This window comes from Heptranchias perlo, chromosome 2, assembly GCF_035084215.1.
Source record: "Heptranchias perlo isolate sHepPer1 chromosome 2, sHepPer1.hap1, whole genome shotgun sequence".
NCBI classification, from domain to species: domain Eukaryota; kingdom Metazoa; phylum Chordata; class Chondrichthyes; order Hexanchiformes; family Hexanchidae; genus Heptranchias; species Heptranchias perlo.
This window is the reverse complement of record NC_090326.1, coordinates 61,427,403-61,446,862: the sequence shown is the minus strand read 5'-3', so window position 1 is coordinate 61,446,862 and position 19,460 is coordinate 61,427,403. Positions and strand designations below refer to the sequence as shown.

Here is a 19,460-nt window from a genome sequence, read left to right as displayed (position 1 = left end):
AGGCCCTAGAAGTTGATCCGTTCAGCGCCCATTTTTTGGGTACTACTGAGACTACTAAAACATTTCAGGGCCAGATGTGCACTGCCTGCTATACTGTGTACAAACAAACAAGAAATGTCCTTTACCCATGCCTGAAGCAGGCGTTAGGCCCTTTGTATATGCAAATAAAGGGCATAACGCCGGTTTAAGGCCCCCTACTGCAAGATTGGTTTGCTCTGAAGCAGGCCGCTCCAGTGGCAGCTGCACTCAGAGTAACCAGTCCTATGGATCACCTGCAACAAAGAAGGTAAGTAATTTACCTGAATGTGGAGCTGGGAGGAGCAGCCCCGATCTCCCCTCTACTCCCAACTTGACCCAACCCCCGGACTCCAGCCCCGATCTCCCCTCTGGTCTCGATCCGACCCCCAGACCCGGGCCCCGATCTCCCCTCTGCTCCTGACCCGACCCCCGGAACCTGACCCCGATCTCCCCTCTGCTCCTGACCTGACCCCCAGTCCTCGGCCCCGATCTCCCCTCTGCTCCCGATCCGACCCCCAGACCCGGGCCCCGATCTCCCCTCTGCTCCTGACCCGATCCCCCGGACCCTGACCCCGATCTCCCCTCTGCTCCTGACCCGACCCCTGGACCCCGGCCCCGATCTCCCCTCTGCTCCTGACCCGACCCCCCGACCCCGATCTCCCCTCTACTCCCAACCTGACCAACCCCTGACCCCGACCCCGATCTCCCCTCTGCTCCTGACCTGACCCCCGGATCCAGACCCCGATCTCCCCTCTGCTCCTGACCTGACCCCCGGACCCCGACCCCGATCTCGCCTCTGCTCCTGATCTGACCACCGGACCCAGACCCCGATCTCCGTTCTACTCCCAACCTGACCAACTCCCAGAACCCGACCCCGATCTCCTCTCTTCTCCTGACCCGACCCCCGGACTCTGACCCCGATCTCCTCTCTTCTCCTGATCCGACCCCCGGACTCTGACCCCGATCTCCTCTCTTCTCCTGACCCGACCCCTGGACCCTGACCCCGATCTCCCCTCTACTCTCAACCTGACCAACCACAGACTCCAAGCCCGATCTCCGCTCTGCTCCTGACCTGACCCCCAGACTCTGACCCCAGTCTCCCCTCTACTCCCAACCTGACCAACCCCAGACCCCGACCCTGATCTCCCCTCTGCTCCTGACCTGACCCCCAGACCCCGACCCCGATCTCCCCTCTGCTCCCAACCTGACCAACCCCAGACCCCGACCCTGATCTCCCCTCTGCTCCTGACCAACCCCAGACCCCGACCCTGATCTCCCCTCTGCTCCTGACCTGACCCCCGGACCCCGACCCCGATCTCCCCTCTGCTCCCAACCTGACCAACCCCAGACCCCGACCCTGATCTCCCCTCTGCTCCTGACCTGACCCCCGGACCCCGACCCCGATCTCCCCTCTGCTCCTGATCTGACCCCCAGACCCCGACCCCAATCTCCTCTCTGCTCCTGACCTGACCCCCAGACCCCGGCCCCAAACTCCGCTCTACTCCCAACCTGACCAACCCCAAACCCCTACCCCGATCTCCCCTCTGCTCCTTACCCGACCCCCGGCCCCGATCTCCTCTCTGCTCCTGACCTGACACCCAAACTCCGGCCCCGATCTCCCTTCTGCTCCTTACCCGACCCCCGGACCCCAATCTCCCCTCTGCTCCTGACCCGACGCCCAAACTCCGGCCCCGATCTCCCTTCTGCTCCCAACCTGACTCCCACAATAACCGACAACGACCCCAATGATCCGACCCACCCGCGATCCCTGACCGACCCCCATGATCCCCAATCCAGGCCCCGGACCCTCGACATCCAACCCAGGCTTGCATCCCAATCCCTGACCCAGGCCCCAATCTCCGACAACACTTATCCGAGGTCATCTTCATCAGTGGGCTCTTGACACTTTGCTGGCAACATTGAAATGAGGCCCAAGGCCTAATATCTGGAGGGCCTTGGGCTTCACCATTATTATGCCCCTCCCCACCCCTCAGCACCCAAAAATGGGATCCTCTGGACTAGAATGGTGTAAAAAGGAGGCTCCAGCAAAGTGTGTTTGAGTTCCATAGTCTACAGTCTACTGAATATAATCTTCACTGTGGGGTGAGGAGCTGGGCCAGATCAGAACACCAACTAACAGGGAAGGAAGATTGGAGTGCAAGTTATCCCATGGTCCACTCTTGCATATCTCCTGCACGGTTGGTAGACAGCAGAGCAGATGGCTATTGGCATTTTGACCCCCGGACGTACTTGCTGCTCTAGGCCGGCGTGATCTCACTCTCCACTCTTCCCTCCCCCCTCCCCCCAGCGACTGACAAGCTGCCTCTGGGGCCACAACTGGCGCCTGCAGCTCGCTGGTACAAATGATGCTGGCGGACCAATTTGCCGTTGTCCTGCCACCAGCCTTCTTTAGGTACGAGCAGCGACGGCGACCTGTTTCTGAGTCTTAATGTTAGTAAAGTGCACCGTGCCTTTGGCTCTTTACAAACGTTACCATTTGAAGGTGGTCTGACAGCTCCATAAACTTTAATTTAGAAGTTTTAGATGAATTCTGTAAAAACTGAAGTGAAGTGAGACTACCTCCTGGAGGTGGTTTAACATCATCAGCCAGAAAATGATTTGTGTTCTGATTCTTTGACTAAAACTGCACTTATACTACGGATTCTGTGGCATGCTCTCAAGTTTTTTTTTTGACATTGTCATTGTTTTTATAGATGATTTTGCTGTTATTCTTTATGTAGCTTTCAAGTGAACTTTTTTCTTTTAACGTGTCCGTTGTACACTTCATTCTTTTACCCACACGACTAATGGGTTAATGAACAGACGAAGAAATTGTAGTAGAAGTAAAGATAGAAAAGGCATATGATTCATAGGGGAGATGGTGCTCATTAAAATATTGTACAATTGGGTAAAACTAGCCTTAGAGGAGGTACCGCTGATGTGCTTTGACCACAGTGGCCAATTACAAGGATGCTGAGGTCAACTCAGTGGCCAATGTTCATTGTACCTGACAATGCAACCTCGAAGTACTTGCAGCACTTATAGGACCCTGTGCCATTATTGAAATCAGGAACCTACAATAATGTACGTGACCCAAGTTTCCAGAGCAAGCAGCCATCACGTGTGGGTGTGTCAACATGCAACATGCAGGAATGTAGTTTGAGCAGTGTGGCTGGTGTTTGTCATGTTTAATATGTGGCAAAGGGCAAACCTCCTCGTCCTATTGAAAATACAGAAGGAGGTGCATAGAACACTGAGGGGTGATCTGATTGAGGTGTTTATAATGTTAAAAGGATTCAGTAGGGTATTTACAGTGCAACTATATCCTCTGGTAGGGGAATTAAGAACAAGGGGACATAATCTTAGAATTAGAGGGAGGCTATTTAAGAAGGAAATCAGGAAGCACTTTTTCACACAAAGGATAGTAGAAATCTGTAATTCTCTCTCCCAAAGGCTGTGGATTCTGGGTCAATTGGAGCTCTCAGGACTGAGGTCGATAGCTTTTTGTTAGGTAAGGGTAACATGGAATACTGAGCTAAGGTGGGTAAATGGAGTTGAGGTACAGATCAGCCATGATCTAATTGAATGGTAGAACAGGCTCGAGGGGTTGAATGGCCTACACCTGTTCCTATGTTCCTATGTAATATTCCAAGGGATATGGGGAAAAAGCAGGAACAGGGTACTGAGTTAGACGATCAGCCATGATCATTTTGAATGGCGGAGCAGGCCCGAAGGGCTGAATGGCCTACTCTTGTTCCTATTTTCTATGTTTCTATTTTCTATGTAAGGCAATATTTTGAAAACAAGCAAAATATGGGCACTACTTATCTTGTCACCTTCCTGAAGCCAGCAAATTTCTTTCTGCTCTGCTCCCAGATTCTCTGGGCAGCTGACACTGCACTGATCCTTTCTGCCAATTCTATCCACACGGCCCTGGCAGTACTCTTCACTGAAGGGTGGCTCTCAGCTCCAGGAAGGACCACCCGTCTTTGAAGGGCTTCCTACATGGGCGGGGGCAAAATTTAACTTTGGCAGTGGTGCAAAGCGGGTGGTAGCGGATCGGTCGTCCATTATTCACCCTGTCGGATTTTTCTTTGAATTGAAGTCAATGGAAATGAAAATCGGGCGAGGTGTATAATGGGTGAGGTGTATAATGGGCGAGGTGTATAATGGGCGAGGTGTATATCGGGTGACAGATTTGTTATCACCCATTTTGCACCCCCACCAAAGTTAAATTTCACCCCCCATGTGACCGAGTGAGATATGCAGAGTGCACCATCAGCACATGCAGCACATGAGGAGCAGTGGTTTGGATGCCACTGTGTCGGACCAAATTATCAGGCCCCAGATAGCCAGCAGAAAGTAAAAATGGGACGATGGCAAATTGATTATGAAAGAAAATATGAAATTGACAGAGACAGCTGAATTAGCGACTGTTGAAAACGGGGTAGAGGGCAATGCGAGAGAGAGAGAGAGAGCAGACAGTGAACAAATACATATTCTGCACATCTGACTCCTCACTGAAAATCAAGGGCGGGGATCCCCACAAATTAAGATGTTCTCAATTTCACCACTTGTTCATTTTTGCTCTAAATGAAATAATGACCCATGTTAAAATGCTAAAAATGAACTCTTTCTATCTGCTTTGGAATAACAGTCTGCGCTTTGAGGCATCACTGGGCATCTGCCTGGTGTCCACTGGCATTGTTTATGGACGATCACTGGATTCTGATGATGAATGGGCAGTAGCTCACACTATTTATCACCCTTTGGACTCTGAGTTTTAGAAATTATTCTATTCAGCTGATCGTCCTTCTGCAACACACAAAATTTCGACATATGGTTGAAGGTAAATTTAAATGACCCATCTTTCTTCATGGAACCTTAAATAAACTTAACAAGGTATACAATTATAAAGGAGGTTGTGCTGATTCAAACGATACATGATTTGGGCTTAGAATGCAAGAAGTTTTAAAAACTGAAAAGACCATTATGCCCAACAAGCTCTTTGGTTTCAGATAGATCAATCCCAGAGGTTCTTACCATAATCTCTCACTCTCTTCTCGATGACCTCTGTAAGTCATTTATACTATTTGTTTCAATGGCCTTCCCCAGGTTAGAAAATAAAGGAGTTTTCAACCTGGACATCAAGTGGAGGTCACATGATCATCTCCATTTATCCTACAAATATAATACATGTCCGGATCAAAATCGTTTACAAATATACTTTTGTATTATTCCATCCTCAGTCTAATATTCAAAAGCTTAAAAGATTGAAATAATAGCTTACAGTTTGAAAACAAGAGGCAATATATGATTACTGTGTAACTACACTTCACTCTCATTTCAGTTTACATCCGTCTCATCACTTTAGTTGGCAAACTTGCAATAAATTAAAACAACTAATTAATACAGAGTGTGAAGGTAGCTTTGAACCATGGAACACAAACGGAAGCACTATACATTAGTTTAATTAGAAAATATGATACAAAAAAACAGGTTTCAGACTACTCCTGTGTGAGGCTTTAGCCGATACACAGGTGCATTTTCTGGCAACAGTATTCAAGATCCGAACTAATCCTTCGAGATCCATGAATTCGCCCAATAGTCTGGATTTTGAATTCAGTTTGACACAACCTGTTTTTTCCCTTTTTTTCTCTCCCCCCACCTCCACCCAACACATACAAAGCTTGGAGAACTGAATCCCATTTTCAAAGCACTGAAACTGCCAGGCTAAAAACCAACAGTATGGTTCAATGTTTGGCCCTAAGGCATGGGGTGAATGGGGGGTGGGGTTTAACTGGGCAAGGATTCATATATATGCTGGCGCTTTACAGAGACATTTGAGTAAAAAAGGCTCAGAGCATGATGAGTGGGTGCATTAATGTGCTATTTTTGCCCTATGGAAGTGTGGCGCCCTGAGGTGTGATACTTTCAGGAGTGACTCCACTGAAAGGCATGACACAGTGGACATGTGCTTGACACAAGACTCTTAATTATACAGATGGGGGTAGAATTTTCACAGAGGTTTTCCCAATCTCCCCCTATAATTTTGACGGAAGCCACAGAGAACGAGCACTCACACTCTTTTTCCAGGGTTTCCACCGATCTTCCGACTGAGTTATGGCGGAAGATCAGGAGAACCCCCGTGGAAATTCTACCCCACGGTATTTAAGTACGGATCACAGAGGAAAGAAAACAAACAAGTTCTAGATGTAAAAAAGATTTGAGAGCGGGAAAAAAAGCAGCAAATCTTACTTTTTAAAGATATACTTACATTTCCTATTGCTTTACTGAATATTATTGCAAACTAAGAGAAAATCATACGGCAGATGCCATAGGGCCTATTCAGGTGGGCCTATGTGAACATAGCTCAACAAAACTTTGCATAGGTGCACATTGTGCACGTGATTCCATCAGTATAATGTTCCTTTGTACAAGAGGTGGAAAGTATCCAAATGTCATCAAACCTTCAGTTAAACGATGTTGAAACATTTAAATTACTGGTATTGCAACATAACAATTTCAAACTCTGTTATTAAAAACCCCTTATTAAAACCAAAGTTTCCCTTGGTCTCAACAGAAACTCCACTAAGATCAGTGGAGCAGCATGAACCTTCAATCGTTGCAGGCTGAAGCCCCTGCAAAGAACTAATTTGTTGGTGCCCATGAGTTTATAATCATGAGGTGTAAGTGCAATTAGAATGAAAATCTGGGGCCTATTACCTTCACAAATAATCACTAATATTCATATCCTGTGTATTTGCAGCTATATATTTAATTGGATTTGCATTTGAAGTCAGGCCTCTTAACAAACAGTTGGTTCCTAACAGAAGTCAAACAGTTGCATGTCACTTTGTGAGTCTATGCTTGGTTTGCTATTCTTTGAGCAAACGTTCCATGAGTAATTTCATCTCCATGATAGTGCAAAGCTTCTAAATTGTAAGTTTTTTTTAACCAATGGTCTCCAATGGTCTAGTGGGTAAAGGGACTGGCCAGTGTAGTACTGAGCCAGACAGAGCTTAAAGCTCTAGCTGGCAATCTGGTCTAGGAGGAGTTAGCTGATTCCAGCATCCCGGGGATGTGAGGGGAACGGAGTGGGGAGTCAGGATTTCCACTCCAGGTAATTATCCGGTCACCCCTGCTTGAAAGTGGATCTTTGTGGATGTCAGCTGAGAACTGGATTGGGCTCTTTGGTTCCCTTTGGTCAACATGTTTGCCTAGATTTTCCACTCTGATAAAATCCTGAATAGAATAAGGGTGAGGCACCATTCACATCTGCATGAAGTGAAGTGAAGTAAAGTGAAGTGAAGTGGACTGACCCTGGTGCAGTTTCTGGGGTTAGTCTAATTTTATTAATCCTAGTGAGCTTCTGATAGTAGTACCACCTCTGATTTGGAGCTTGCCAATTAGGGGGTGAAAATTTGAGTGCTGCTGCAGGATTTAAAGATCTGGAGTGACTTACAGCAAAAATTCTTGTGGCAGTTTAGTCGAACTGTTGACACTGGAGAATGTTAGTAATTTCCGCAGAAGGACAGAGAGCTTCCTGGTTCAGTGAGGAAGCAATGGAAGTTCTTCTCCATGAAACCAGGCAGAGGAGACCCATACTGTTTGGATTGGAGAGATGCAGGCCCCTGTAAAGTAGTTGGTGGCCAGAACAAAGAACACAAATAAAACCACACCTCATATGCCAATTCTGTGCTGGAAAAAGTTTACTGACCTTACCAGGGAAGGCAAGGTTAGCAGAGTCAGCCGCACCTTGGTAGAATGCACAAAGCATGACAGCCACTTAATGACCTTCCCTCACTTTATGTTAAAGTGAGTGGCTTGCTTCCAATTAATGTCCAAGAGCCAACAGAGTGTCATTTATAACCTAGCCTTCAGCTGGAAGTATTCTTTCCCTCACTGCCTTACATGCAAAACCCCACTAAAAGCCTCACATGGATTCTATTTGCATGATGCATGTAGATGTCATCATAGTCATTACAAGCTGCTTGCTGGCACCTGGGTTTCACAGCCTCTCATGGTACCCAAAGGTAATTCTCACATTTAGCATTATTTTTCAAGAAATGGTGCATGAAAAGAGTGTGACAAGTCCTATTGGTGATCAAATCCCCAACCTCCATTCTCTCAGCAAACTCTTTCAATCCTAGGGAGGAAGGTGATAGAGGGTGTCAAAGATGTGGAAATAGGAGGATGTCTTGCCAGTTGTAGCTTTGTCATGATATTTTGCATCCCATGCTACTGTACCTCATGTTACCTGTTTGCAAACTACACCTACATGCCAATTCTACTGGAAGTAACATGTAAACTTTTCTCCTCATAGAATCATAGAAATTTACAGCATAGAAGGAGGCCATTCGGCCCATCATGTCTGCGCTGGCCGAAAAAGAGCTATCCAGCCTTACCCCACTTTCCAGCTCTTGGTCCGTAGCCTTGTAGGTTGTGGCACTTCAAGTGCATATCCAAGTACTTTTTTAATGCAACAAGGGTTTCTGCCTGTATCACCCTTTCCGGCAATGAGTTCCAGACCCCCACCACCCTCTGGGTGAAAAAAATTCTCTGCAACTCCCCTTTAATCCTTCTGCCAATTACTTTAAATCTATGCCTCCTGGTTATTGACCTCTGTGCTAAGGGAAATAGGTCCTTCTTATCCACTCTATCGAGGCCCCTCATAATTTTATACAACTCAATTAAATCTCCCCTCAGCGTCCTCTGTTCCAAAGAAAACAACTCCAGCCTATCCAATCTTTCCTCATACCTAAAATTCTCCAGTGCTGGCAACAACCTCGTAAATCTCCTCTGTACCCTCTCTAGTGCAATCACATTTTTCCGGTAATGTGGTGACCAGAACTGTACGCAGTACTCTAGCTGCAGCCTAATTAGTGTCTTATACAATTCTAGCATATTCTCCCTGTATTTATATTCTATGCCTCGGCTATTAAAGGAAAGTATCCCAAATGCTTTCCTAACCACCTTATCTACCTGTTCTGCTACCTTCAGGGATCTGTGGACATGTACTCCAAGGTCCCTCTGTTCCTCTACACTTCTCAATATCCTACCATTTATTGTAAATTCCCATGCCTTGTTTGCCCTCCCCAAATGCATTACCTCACACTTCTTCAGATTGAATTCCATTTGCCACTTTTCTGCCCACTTGACCAGTCCATTGATATTTTCCATCAGTGTACAGCTTTCCTCCTCACTATCAACCACACGGCCAACTTTTGTATTATCTGCAAACTTCTTAATCATGCCCCCTACATTTAAGTCTAAATCATTGACATATACCACAAAAAGCAAGGAACCTAACATTGAGCCCTGCAGAACCCCACTGGTAACAGCCTGCCAGTTACAAGAACACCCATCAACCATTACCCTTCGCTGCCTGCCACTAAGCCAATTCTGAATCTAACTTGCCACTTTCCCTTGGATCCCATGGGTTTTTACTTTTCTGACCAGTCTGCCATGTGGGACCTTGTCAAAAGCCTTGCTAAAATCCACGTAGACTACATCAAACGTGCTACCCTTATTGACCCTCCGTGTTACCGCCTCAAAAAATTCGATCAGCTTAGTCAGACACGACCTTAACAAATCCACCCTGACTGTCCCTGATTAATCCGTACCTTTCTAAATGACGATTAATACTGTCCCTCAGAATTGATTTCAATAATTTGCCCACCACCGAGGTTAGGCTGACTGGCCTTTAATTACTCGGTCTATGCCTTTGTCCCTTTTTAAACAACGGTACAATGTTAGCAATCCTCCAGTCCTCCGGCGCCACACCTGTAGCCAGCGAGGATTGGAAAATTATGGTCAGAGCGCCTGCTATTTCATCCTTTGCTTCTCTTAACAGCCTGGGACACAATTGCTCTGGACCTGCCGATTTATCTACTTTCAAGGATGCTAATACCCTTAATATTTTCTCTCTCACTATGTTTATCCCACCCAATATTTTACACTCCTCCTTCTTAACTATAATCTCTGCATCGTTCCCCTCTTTTGTGAAGACAGACGGAAAGTATTCATTAAGAACCATACCTACATCTTCCGCCTCCACACATAGGTTACCTTTTTGGTCTCTAGTAGGCCCTACTCTTTCCTTAGTTATCCTCTTGCTCTTTATGTATTTATAAAACACCTTTGCATTTTCCTTGATTTTACTTGGCAATATTTTTTTATACCCTCTCTTTGTTTTCCTAATTTCCCTTTTAATTTCACCCCTGCACTTTCTATACTCCTCTAAGCTTTCTGCAGTATTGAGTTCTCGGTATCTGGTATAAGCTTTCCTTTTTTGCCTTACCCCACCCTGTATGCTCCTTGACATCCAGGGGGCTCTAGATTTGGGAGTCCCACCCTTTTTTCTTTGTGGGGATATATTTGCTCTGCACACTCACTATCTCCTCCTTGAATACCTCCCACTGGACTGACACTGATTTATATTCAAATAGCTTCTCAGTAGCCCACTGTAACTATTCTTCACCATCAAGGACTGTTTTCCAACAGATTAGTAGCCATAAGAAGGCCATGTCCAATACTAATGGCACAACAGGAATGAGAATGCACGAAATAAAAACAGAAAATGCTGGAGAAGCTCATCAAGTCAGGCAGCATCTGTGGAGAAAGAAACAAGAGTTATCATTTCAGCTTTCATCTGATGCTGCCTGACTTGCTGAGCTTGTCCAGCATTTTCTGTTTTTATTTCAGATTTCCATCATCCGCAGTATTTTGCTTTTGATGAAAATGCACGATGCTGCTCACTTTCAGGATCAGAGCATATGTGGGCCTTCTTGCCAGCCTTCTCCAATGCCTGCACATGTGGTTAAAAGGGTACAGGGCTAGGCTGCCCATTGAGGTGCACACAAGAGGTGCAGTTTGCAACAGGTCCATCTCAGGACTTTGCGGCTGCGAGACAAGGGTCAGTACAATCCTAATATACAAACACAACACGAGCCACTTCAAGCACTCTTGCCACTTAGGTAACATTTATGAGAAGCACAAGGCTAGGCATACAAAATCATCTATCACATGTCGGCATCAAGAGGCAATAAGTAGCAGGGTACAGTAGTGTAGTTGTTACGTTACTTAATTAGTAACCCAGAGGCCTGGACTAATAATCCAAAGAATGTAAGTTCCAAATCCCATCACAGCAATTTGAGAATTTGAATTCAGTTTTTAAAAAAATTGGAAATACAAAAGCTGGCATCGGTAAAAAAGTGGCCACAAAATTATTGGATTGCTGCAAGAACCCAACTGGTTCATTAATGTCCTTTGGGAAGGAAACCCGCTATCCTTACCTGGTTGACTCATAATTGCTCTCTGAAGTGGCCTAGCAGGCCGCATAATTGTACGGGTTAAATACAGAATAAAGCTCCCTCCGCACTGACCCATCAAACATTGGCCTTGCCAGTGATACCCACATCCTGAGAACTGGAGATGGAGAAATAAAGATCTTCAGAAGCTTTAAAATTTCTATTTTGGGCTCTGTATTTACTTTTGCCTTTTCCCGAGTGCTGATCCACTGTATACAGGCTTGATTACTGCTGAGCATATGTGAGGCAGTCAAGACAGAAAATGGGACATATGATGCCAACCCATGACTCACTGCTTCACTTACACATGCCAGCCCAATTTAGGGTGAGCTCTTCTCCGCCAGAAATGACAGCAGAAAACTGAGTGGCGCCAAAGTCGGTGATGGTCCAGCGTAAAGCATCCCCACCCCATTTCCTTCCCCTGCCTGCCTTAATGCCACCTAAAATCATTCAGTAAGAAGAGGGAAATCCAGGCTTAACTGTCTACGCTCACACATGAAAAATCACAGCCAGGCAATATTGTTGAAGTACTTCCTCCCAGAGTGGCACTTCCCAACCATTAAATATTGCACTTTAATATTCTTTGCAATTCTCTCACAGCACTTTAGGAGAAAATTTAGACGCGCATGAACCAGTTTTGTAGATGTTAAGCAGGAAAAAATAAGAGATGAGTATTTTGAAAGTATTTGAAAGCACTAAGAATACAGTCATAATTCTCCATTTTCAAATGGGAAATTACTTACAATCATGCAGTGAATGTCCCAAAGCAGTTACTTAGACTTTAAGTGATTAGTAATAGGTGTCTCAGATACTCCCTGAGCAACTGCAGCCATTTCCCATAATTGCATTGGAACTTCTTTTCCACTGCACTTCATTTGGCAGGACTCCGCAGCACGTAATAGAAGACACTGCGAGATATACATCTTATTCCCTGTTAAGGACAATTTAATGAAATTATGTTTCCCAAAGTAACATTTCAGGAAATTAACATGACAAATTGTCATCTCGCAGATTAGTTAATGAATGCTGTTAGGAGAAATTAATGTTCTCCGTGTTGTGATATTTTATTCACATTTTTTACAGTACTTACCACTAGAGCTTTACTGGAGGAGATGAGGAGGTAACTGGAACAATTTTCATTCAAAACTTTTTTGGGGTTAAAATACTGTGTGTCTTTTTAAAACAGCAATTATGAATAAATTTTAACCTAGATCAAAGATTCAATTTCATTGTGCTTAAAACAGACTTTTGAATGATTTTACAAGCTGCTTGCCATTTCTATTGATTCCACATCTTTGGATTGAAACAATAACACTCGTCGCCCTGCGTCATGAAAAAGTAGAGAAAAATTAGCCGGCCACAATCTAACTGGATGCGAAGAGCAGAAGGAAACACATTTGGATTTTTCTGCAGGTTCTCAATTTGTTCAGTCAGTGTCATACAGTTTATTTGTCTTGGATTGCCCCCTCCGTCAAACCCTTTAACTGACATCATGCTGAAGTCTGCAGTGACACTGGAGATAGTGGGAACATTTTCCAACTTCCTTTCAGCAATACAAGGTCAGTCAGAGTATTAGGAGGGCAGCCCAGGGTCAGAATAATGCAGTAGGAGTACAGGGGGTGTAGTTAGGTTAGCATATTGTTCTGGAGCTGAGGGCATTTTTCAAAGCTGATCCATCTTCATCCTTGTAATTAGGTTCCCCCTCACCTCTTTAAAGTGTTGCTATGTAACACATTGGCAATTGCAAGCAAATTTTTCGGTGCAGTCATTTAAGTGGCATTTGTATTGTTCTCAGCTGTGTAATTGGTAATCATGAGGTGCAATAAAACCGCTTGGGCATTTAACAGGCTGCACGGAAATTGAAAAGGATCTATTTTGTAGTTTGTCGTCTGTGTGTAGAGGCTGCTACTTTCACCCTCACATGAACCAGGATTTATTATGGAAAAACACTAACACCTCAGTTCTCTTTCAACCTCTCAGTGAGAGCAAACAAGAGAAAAAAAATGGGAGGGGGTGAAGAAATCAAAACAAAGTAGATTTAATGGTCCATTAAATATTGTTCCTGGTCCTTTTGTCTATCCGTTAGTGAAAAGCTGAGGGGAAAAATGATGGAGGGAAAGAAAAAGAGAAACACCATTAATATTAAGTTGTAAATCCTACAAAACATTAACTTCATTACTTGCAAATTACTGTCCGCACTTTTCAGGGAAGGAGATTCCACTCTCTCATCAGTCAGTGATCCAATGAGACTCAGCAGAAATTGTTAGACTGTGGTCAGATCATCAGAACAGCAGCCTCAACCTTACATGGATGGACGGACGAGTTTACAGCGGGGTGCTTTTCAGCGGACAGCATTGCAATAATTGATCTTTTGTTCTTACACATTAGGGTAATAGCTGCTTAGGATGAAAAAAGAAACACAGTAGCACTGTGTAGGCTGATGACAGCTAGAGGATTTTGCTGAAATAGTTACTCTCACTGCCCTTTTAACCTCATGTCTTTTTTTTCTGTGAGAACCAGTAGAAAAACACAGAAAGGATTTTGCTTTTGTGTAAATGTGACAGAAAAAGTGCTGCCTTTCCAAGGTATGATGTATAATAAAGTTGATTTAGGTTTAGCGCCCCAGGAGGCATCTATTACTTCCTTAAAAAAGTAGAGTTTAGGCCATTTTGACAATGTTACCTCAGAAGATTACTTTTTGAACCTGCAGACATTAATTTTTCTCTCCTCATGGGCTCCCCTAATGATCTAGGCAGTAAAGGCATTGCCTGATGCAGGACTAAATTACACAGACTAGTAGGTCCCAGATTCAATTCCTGGTTTGTGCTGAGTTAGTTGATCTCAGCTGGCCTGGAGCAGCAGATGGGCTGCTGCAATTGCCTCAGTACTTTTGCGGAAAAAAAAAATCAGCTAGTATTTCTGGTCCTGATTACTGTCCACTCAACCCTGTTGAAAAGTGCATGGGGATTATATTGGATAACCCCTGAAAATGGGTGCTGGGATTGCGATGCACGATTAACCCACGTCCAGTTGTAGCAATGCAGGCAGGACGTAATATTCATGCTGCCTGATGATTTCAATGATTGCTGGGTGCATTACCTGCGCTGTTGATTGGCTGCACGCACCAGCAGGGGGCCCCGATAGCGGGAGTGGCTAGCACTACTTAAAGGCAGTCTGCACCACTTAAAGGCAGTCTGCACCACTTAAAGGCAGTCTGCACCACTTAAAGGAGAGGTGCACTGTGGCTCCAGGAAATCCTTTGGGGAGTGCTGGAAGATATTGAAAAATGGCTGCACCTGGGCGAGAGTGTGGACCAAGGTACTCAGACGGTTCAGTAGAGGCATTGGTGGACGAGGTGGACAGACGGAGGGCCATCTTATATCCGCAGGGGGCAGGAGGCCCTCCAGACATATGCTGAAGAAGCAGTGAGAGGCTGTGGCGGATGAGGTAAATGCCAGGAGCATCGCACCATGGACATGGATGCAGACCAGGAAGGAGTTCAATAATTTGACAAGAGCGGTCAAGGCAAGTGAGTTCAATGGTCATGTGGCAGATCCTACCAACTGCACCACTAGCTTCATCCACTACTCCATACACTACACCCCCGTCACCCACCTACCAACAAATTCTTTCAATCAGTACTCAACCCTGCGAATCAGATGCTGCATCTCACCCTCACACATTACCACTCTTGCAAGCCGCACACCCACATCTCACAGGTCATGCACACTGGCAGCTATTCAACCATTACAGCCACATCGCCCAAACACCTTGCAGGACACTCACTGACACACTTCCCTCATTCTTGCAGGAGAAGATGGTGCACAACACTGGGCAGCAGGAAAGACCTGGGGGAGGACAGGCACGCCTACACGTCCTCACCCCCATGGAGGAGACGGTGCTGTCCATCATTGGACGGGCTTGGGTCGCTGCGGCCATGGCCATTGGGGGTGCTGGAGGTATCGATGATGAGGGTTTCTGGATGCCTAATCCTCCTTCTCGCTTCCCACTTCTCCCTCAGCCCACAATCTTTCCTGACTCACGTGCTGCAGACGGTGTAAGCACGTACATCTTACTTTCTCCTCTCCCCGCACCACAACTCAACCTGCGTTCCTTTGTCATTTCATATACCCAAGAACTGAAACCGGCACAGTCAGAGGAGGCAGAGGAAAATGACAGTGATGATGCAGACACATCGTCACTTGATCTTACACTCACAGCCACCAGCTCAGATACTGACTCTGCGCGTACTTTAAAGGCTAGGATAGAGGAGGGATCGGCACGTGGTGGGACACCGGGCACAAGTGCACAGGAGCCGGGGTGGGGGGAACGGATACCGCAGGTGCCAGCTCGCAAGAGGGCGAGATCGCTCACTAGTTCTGCTGCAGAGAAGACAGATGATGACTTTGATGGGCCAGGCTTTCCAGTGCACCAAGCATTTGGTTGTGTGCGCCCATCAGCCTTCAAAACACAATGCACATTTTGTTCTCATGTTTAGGGTATTTTTTAAATTAAATGATTTCAAATCCATTTGTGTACTTAGGGAATCTGAGATACTTCTGTTCAGTGATGGGGGAGTGAAATTTAAACCCCAAGAATCGGTAAGTTGGGGTCGGATGGGTAGTTAAAATGATAGATTTTTCGAGCGCAGCTGCAACCCGGCTCCAACACGCCCATTTCCAAGTATAGCGGAGGCATGTTTGGATGCATGTGAGTAACCGACTCGCTGCAGTCGGGACCTTAATTAGTTCAGGTGGGCGGGAAGTTATCACAGCAATTAACATCATTATGAGACGTTAATTAGGTCTTTCTAAATTGAATTTCACCAACCTTTAAATTTCACCAGTGCGCCTCCAGTGCGGGTCTTCCGGGGCTCATGAATCTCGCCAGTAAAAAGGAGGTGAGAAGGGCTGGATCATGAGGCGAGAGCCTTTATTGCACTGACTGTGAGCCTGGAGGAGCAGGAGTGCTTCATCCAGGCCCAACAAGCTCACCTACCGAGATTGGACCCCCGCGATCAGCTGAATCTCCCCGATGTCTGAAACCCCTCCGATGTCCGACTGCTCACCTCCTTAATGATCCCCAACTTCCCTTACCGCCCCCCCGCGATCACCCCCCCATCCAATCCCCAAGATCCCAATCTCTCCCCGATCCCCCCCATCCAAACTCCGACTTACCTTCCATCCACTCCCCGACTCATTTCTGCATGTCAATCAAGCTGGCTATTGGGTGGGAAACTGTTTGAAAAATTTTAAAGCAGGTCCTACCATCAAATTCAGTAGGACCTGCAGGAAACCCTTACTTCTGGGTTTCCTGTCTGCAAAACCCCCCCTCCCCTCTCTCTTCCCAAGTTAATATCAGGGCCATGATGTCTTTGTGCACTGGATTGTCTCATTTACCATAGGGGAGAGAGGGTGTCGGTCCACTTTAGTTACTGAATACAATTGCAAATGATTCTATCCACATAAGAGAAAAGTCAGCCCTTTCTGCCTCCCACCCCATGCTACAAATGTGCAAGCCAGAAGTCTAATGTATATTAATGAAAATGCAATGCATCAATACACTCCCACAGAGAGGAGATGAATTGGCAAATGGCATTTACCTTCCATTTAACGAGGATTTATTACAAAAAAACTGTGTGATTCTTTTAAAAATGAGTTTTAAAAGTGTTTGTGCACAGACAATATCAAACTACACCATAGCCAGAAGACAACTGTTGCACTTGTGCTCAGTTGGTACCTTATTTGCTCCTAATCTTCATACAAATGTAGCATTAACTTCTTCTATTTATTAAGGATGGAAGAGAGTGGAGACCTGAAAGAGCCTGAACTGAGCTATCTTGGGCTCATCTCATAAATCTGAATTATAGGCCAAGTTGAACCATTGTGGATCCTTTTACAAACAGACAAAATGCCACTAAACTTATTTTCCTGCCATCAAATTTAATGTCATCATAACGGGTAGTGACTGAATGGCTCGTAATAGAGGTTGGTGCTTTGTGGTATTGTATATATTGGGCGGGATCTTGCTGTAAAAGAAACGGCGTGTTAAAAACTCACACCATTATTAATGTGCAAATTGACCAGCAAGTTCAGAGGATTAAGAGATATGCAGTGAGATATGAATCTCCAGAAGTTGCTGGTTGATTCAAGCCGCTCTGCAATTTGCTTCACACAAATGGCATTTTGTCCTTAGCCTCCCATTATTTGTAAGAACTTTTTAAAATTTATTATTTTTTCATTCCTGGGATGTGGGCATCGCTGGCAAGGCCAGCATTTAATGCTCATCCCTAATTGCCCTTGAGAAGGTGGTGGTGAGCCGCCTTCTTGAACCGTGTAGTGACGGTTCTCCCACAGTAGTTAGGAAGGGAGTTCTAGAATTTTGACCCAGCGACGATGAAGGAACAGCGATATATTTCCAAGTCGGGATGGTGTGTGACTTGGAGAGGAACGTGCAGGTGGTGTTGTTCCCATGTGCCTGCTGCTCTTGTCCATCTAGGTGGTAGAGGTTGCTGCAGTGCATCCTGTGGATGGTACACACTGCAGCCACAGTGCGCCGGTGGTGAAGGGAGTGAATGTTTAGGGTGGTGGATGGGGTGCCAATCAAGCGGGCTGCTTTATCTTGGATGGTGTCGAGCTTCTGAGTGTTGTTGGAGCTGCACTTATCCAGACAAGTGGAGAGTATTCCATCACACACCTGAATTGTGCCTTGTAGATGGTGGAAATGCTTTGGGGAGTCAGGAGGTGAGTCACTCGCCGCAGAATACCCAGCCTCTGACCTGCTCTTGTAGCCACAGTATTTATATGGCTGGTCCAGTTAAGTTTCTGGTCAATGGTGACCCCCAGGATGTTGATGGTGGGGGGTTCGGCAATGGCAATGCCGTTGAATGTCAAGGGGAGATGGTTAGACTCTCTCTTGTTGGAGATGGTCATTGCCTGGCACTTGTCTGGCGTGAATGTTGCTTGCCACTTATAAGCCCAAGCATGGATGTTGTCCAGGTCTTTCTGCATGCAGGCTCGGACTGCTTTATTATTTGAGGGGTTGCAAATAGAACTGAACACTGTGCAATCATCAGCGAACATCCCCATTTCTGACCTTATGATGGAGGGAAGGTCATTGATGAAGCAGCTGAAGATGGTTTGGCCTAGGACACTGCCCTGAGGAACTCCTGCAGCAATGCCCTGGTGCTGAGATGATTGGCCTCCAGCAACCACTACCATCTTCCTTTGTGCTAGGTATGACTCCAGCCACTGGAGAGTTTTCCCTCTGATTCCCATTGACTTCAATTTTACTGGGGCTCCTTGGTGCCACACTCGGTCAAATGCTGACTTGATGTCAAGGGCAGTCACTCTCACCTCACCTCTGGAATTCAGCTCTTTTGTCCATGTTTGGACCAAGGCTGTAATGAGGTCTGGAGCCGAGTGGTCCTGGCGGAACCCAAACTGAGCATCAGTGAGCAGGTTATTGGTGAGTAAGTGCCGCTTGATAGCACTGTCGACGACACCTTCCATCACTTTGCTGATGATTGAGAGTAGACTGATGGGGCGGTAATTGGCCGGATTGGATTTGTCCTGCTTTTTGTGGACAGGACATACCTGGGCAATTTTCCACATTGTCGGGTAGATGCCAGTGTCGTAGCTGTAGTGGAACAGCTTGGTAAGAGGCGCAGCTATTTCTGGGGCAGAAATCTTCAGCACTACAGCCGGGATGTTGTCAGGGCCCATAGCCTTTGCTGTATCCAGTGCACTCTGCCGTTTCTTGATATCATGTGGAGTGAATCGAATTGGCTGAAGACTGGCTTCTGTGATGGTGGGGATATCGGGAGGAGGCCGAGATGGATCATCCACTCAGCACTTCTGGCTGAAGATGGTTGCAAACACGTCAGCCTTGTCTTTTGCACTCACGTGCTGGACTCCGCCATCATTGAGGATGGGGATGTTTGCACAGCCTCCTCCTCCCATTATTTGTTTAATTGTCCACCACCATTCTCGACTGGATGTGGCAGGACTGCAGAGCTTTGATCTAATCCGTTGGTTGTGGAATCGCTTAGCTCTGTCTATAGCATGTTGCTTCCGCTGTTTAGCATGCATGTAGTCCTGAGTTATAGCTTCACCAGGTTGGCACCTCATT

The 19,460-nt window shown here is 46.0% G+C and overlaps 1 pseudogene; it reads right to left on the bottom strand.

Moving 5' to 3' along the window:
- The window catches only part of LOC137332069 (putative nuclease HARBI1), a 41,802-nt pseudogene extending 22,748 nt beyond the window's left edge, over positions 1 to 19,054 (bottom strand).
- Positions 19,055 to 19,460: the final 406 nt, after the last annotated feature.